Here is a 4357-nt window from a genome sequence, read left to right as displayed (position 1 = left end):
CATCACCAGGGGCAAACTACCTGCCCTCCAGGACACCTACACCACCCGATGTCACAGGAAGGCCATAAAGATCATCAAGGACAACAACCACCCAAGCCACTGCCTGTTCACCCCACTATCATCCAGAAGGCGAGGTCAGTACAGGTGCATCAAAGCAGGGACCGAGAGACTGAAAAACAGCTTCTATCTCAAGGCCATCAGACTGTTAAACAGCCACCACTAACATTTAGCGGCCGCTGCCAACATACTGACTCAACTCCAGCCACTTTAAAAATGGGAATTGATGGAAATTATGTAAAAATGTACCACTAGCCACTTTAAACAATGCCACTTAATATAATGTTTACATACCCTACATTACCCATCTCATATGTATATACTGTACTCTATATCATCTACTGCATCTTGCCATCTTTATGTAATACATGTACCACTAGCCACTTTAAACTATGCCACTTTATGTTTACATACCCTACAGTACTCATCTCATATGTATATACCGTACTCTATACCATCTACTGCATCTGCCATGCCGTTCTGTACCACCACTCATTCATATATCTTTATGTACATATTCTTTATCCCTTTACACTTGTGTGTGTGTGTAAGGTAGTAGTTGTGGAATTGTTAGGTTAGATTACTTGTTGGTTATTACTGCATTGTCGGAACTAGAAGCACAAGCATTTCGCTACACTCGCATTAACATCTGCTAACCATGTGTATGTGACTAATAAAATTTGATTTGATTTGATTTGATTTAGAAAGAAGGTTTTGATAATACAAAAGTTGCCACATTGATTGCTATCCTAATGAATAGAAAATATATATAATTTTTATAATAACAATGCGTTTTTAAATGCTCAGCTCTAACTGAGCTGTTATGCCATAACCTCATGTTATTTATTACATTTTTTTTCTTTTAAAATAATCTTCCAAAGACAAAAAAAATGTCACCCCAGCCAGGTCAACCCCAAGACTGATCTGGCAACAGCGTACTAACCCGAGTCCTGTGAGAACGAGGAGTTTAGGGTATTCCTCCTCCCTGGGACGAAGCAGAGGAGACTGGGGTGTAGGGATATTGAGTAGAATAATTGTTCATGTCTCCATAAAACACCTATATACTTCAATATCAATCCCAAGTTTTTTCCCTACACTCACAAAACCAACGTTAGCTAGCTTGCAACAACTAACCCCTAAACTCTTGCTTAACACAAAGTAGCTAGCTAGCTAGCTAAAATATGTTTATTCATCTCTGGCACTTAACTCAGCTGACTAACGTTAGCTAGCTAGCAAATAATTGAAATGTACAACCACCACACTAACGTAAGACCTACTGTGTAAATTGTTCCTAGACCATGGTTCTTTTGAAGTCCTTCGATGTCGACTTTGTTGAAAGTCTTGTTGAAGTCTTCTCGTTGAAATCACAGCTAATGATGCGGACAGGCAGTGAGTGGATCTCTACGGAGGTGTCTACGGATCTAGGGATCTCTCTAGCTAACTGACACTGAAATTCAAATATTCCCGCCCCAACGTAAGTGGTACAAGCTAGTTGGTTGGGTGTGTATTGACGTGACGCTATGACGTCTCCTCTTTCCAAGTGCAAGTGTCATGCAGTTTAGACACTAGAAAATGTCAGTTTAAGTTAATGCACAATAATTGGGAGTGTACGAGCCCAGAAATCCTTGTTAACGAGTAACCGGGTGTAAAAACTGCCAGCTGGAGCCATCTGAGCGGTTGGCTTCTGAACCCTCACCAGCTAATGACTTAATGCTGGCTGTACTTTGGTCTGACCCACTCCAGGCAGTCCGGCAGAAACCAGGCAGATGTCTTCACATCCAGAGCTTTATTCTCTAGGTCACCACCACACAGTTGCACAAACCCACACATCATTGAAGCATCTTTGTGGTTACAGTTAGAAATGGACTTGTGGTTCTGAAAGATAAGAATAGATGCACAGTGTTGGAAACTAAACAATAGGAAGATCTACTCAGGAAGGAATGTCCTAACATTACACCTGAACAGGGACATTCACACAGCATATCAACATGTGGATAAAATCTCACTGGAGAGAGAGAACTAGTTCGTCTGACAGGCTAGATATATGGCCCTCTCTCTCAGGCCTGGTGGAGAGCTTATCAGATCTGTCTCTGGGGGCATAAATTATACTGCATCTGCACGAGCTCCAGGTCTGAAACTTCTAATCTAGACTGTTCTAGAGGCTTGCCCCCGCACCTGCAAATGGCAACAATAATGGCTACTATGAAAACGCTGCGGTAGCATGGGTATACAGACTATATAAATTACTCTAGGCAAATATGCATCTACTGTGCAGATGCTCATGCAATCAAGGCGATACGGGCACTTATGCAATATAAACAACATGGAGTATCTGAACTATACATAAGCTGCAGGATAAGAACATTACTTTAATACAGTTACAGATGTGACAAGGTAACTTAAGGTAAATTACTTGCAGTCAATCATCATTGCGTAGCATAAAACATCCCAACAATAAACCCCACAACTCACTTTCTTGGATGCATGCACAATCTTCCTAGTAAACACAATGAAAAACCTTGGTAGCAAGCCAAAACCTGCGTCTTCTTCTTGGAACGACATAAACACTCTGAGCTAGAGTGGGCGGGTGCAGTGTCCAAATGTGCATTCGGGCATGCTGATTGGCTGAAACTTCAGAGTTCTGTTTGACAGCTGAGATGGAGAGATATCCACCCTAACGGGACTCTGGGAAAGGTCAGGTGCAAACTAATGGCCTTTTTTTACATCAGGATTGTACGATCCCGGAAATACTTGTGCCAGTGCGTGGTCAGGAGTGTGCTCCCGCTCACAATAAATTTCACTGAATGTGTACAGCTTGGAAAATACCCGGAAACACCTATTTTCATGCAGTTATCACTGGCTGTCTAACTGCACCCATACCGACCACACTGTCACACACACACACATACGAACACACACACACACGCTCAGATACACACTCACAGACACGCTCCTAGAAAAACACACACACACACACACACACACACACACACACACACACACACACACACACACACACACACACACACACACACACACACACACACACACACACACACACACACACACACACACACACACACACACACATATACTCTTCTTCGCCCTGCTGCTGAGCCTATTGATCTACCTCCACAGTGTTCCTGCACACTGTTTCACATTGTTTATAAGGGTCAGTTCTTGTGTTCATTCATTAAATATTGTAATACCTTGTCTTTTTTTATTTACTCTTTTGCTCTTGTCTATTTGTGTTACTTTTGCTACCTTACATTTATTCTGCACTGTTGATGAAGAGCTTTAAGTCAGCATTTCATTGTACCGTTACACCCGCTGCATTCTGTGCATGTGACAAACTTTGGTTAGATTTGATCAACATAGTCCTTCATTATCTCTCTGCAGTTACACAGGGTTCTACTCCATGTATACTGTCTGTCTGTCTCTCTGTCTGCCTGTCTGTGTCTCTCACCCATTGCAGCATTATCACCAACCTCTTTGCAATGAACACAACCTATTGACTTGTGCATCAATACTCTTGATGCATATCTTCTTGCATTGAACGCAATGTATGCTTCATAGTTCGTGACGCATATCATTTTGCAAAAGGTTCACTTTCTGTGGCTTATCAATTGATACCTGCTTGGTGTGGGAAATGTATGTTTGAGTCTTTCTCAGAAGATTTTAATAGTTTGCTTCACACCATGTGAAACTCCGGTGGCCAACTTCGTTTAAAGAGGAACTTCAGCACTTTATAACCTCATATTCATTATCTTTACAAGGATACTATGTACTATTTCACTTCAATTGACAGGCATATAGAGACAGTCACGCAGACAGAGCGAGACAGACAGAGACAGACAGATAGACAGTCAGGCAGACAGAGCGAGACAGACAGAGACATGGAGCTGCCTGTCCTTAAGCAGTGTTAAGCCTCTGTTTGTTCCATGCTGCATGGTGTTCCACTCTAGCTGGTGTTCCATGCTGCATGGTGTTCCACTCTAGCTGGTGTTCCATGCTGCATGGTGTTCCACTCTAGCTGGTGTTCCATGCTGCATGGTGTTCCACTCTAGCTGGTGTTCCATGCTGCATGGTGTTCCACTCTAGCTGGTGTTCCATGCTGGCTGGTTTTCCATTCTAGCTGGTGTTCCATGCTGCATGGTGTTACACTCTAGCTGATGTTCCATGCTGGTTGGTGTTCCACACTGGGTGGTGTTCCATGCTGGCTGATTTTCCATTCTGACAGGCATATAGAGACAGTCACGCAGACAGAGCGAGACAGACAGAGACAGACAGATAGACAGTC

General features: G+C 42.8%; 1 long non-coding RNA gene across 1 annotated transcript in view; it reads right to left on the bottom strand.

The window, feature by feature from the left end:
* The window catches only part of LOC139567790 (uncharacterized), a 25400-nt gene extending 22772 nt beyond the window's left edge, over positions 1-2628 (bottom strand). Inside the window, exons 1-2 of the long non-coding RNA XR_011673465.1 lie at positions 2530-2628; positions 1335-1932 (exon numbers count right to left, since the gene is read on the bottom strand). This is a non-coding gene — a long non-coding RNA (uncharacterized lncRNA). The remainder of the gene's footprint in view (positions 1-1334; positions 1933-2529) is intronic.
* Between the last annotated feature and the right edge of the window lie 1729 nt (positions 2629-4357).

This window comes from Salvelinus alpinus, chromosome 1 (genome assembly GCF_045679555.1).
Source record: "Salvelinus alpinus chromosome 1, SLU_Salpinus.1, whole genome shotgun sequence".
Taxonomy (NCBI): domain Eukaryota; kingdom Metazoa; phylum Chordata; class Actinopteri; order Salmoniformes; family Salmonidae; genus Salvelinus; species Salvelinus alpinus.
Note: the sequence above shows the minus strand (reverse complement) of the source record. Positions and strands in the feature narration are given on the sequence as shown.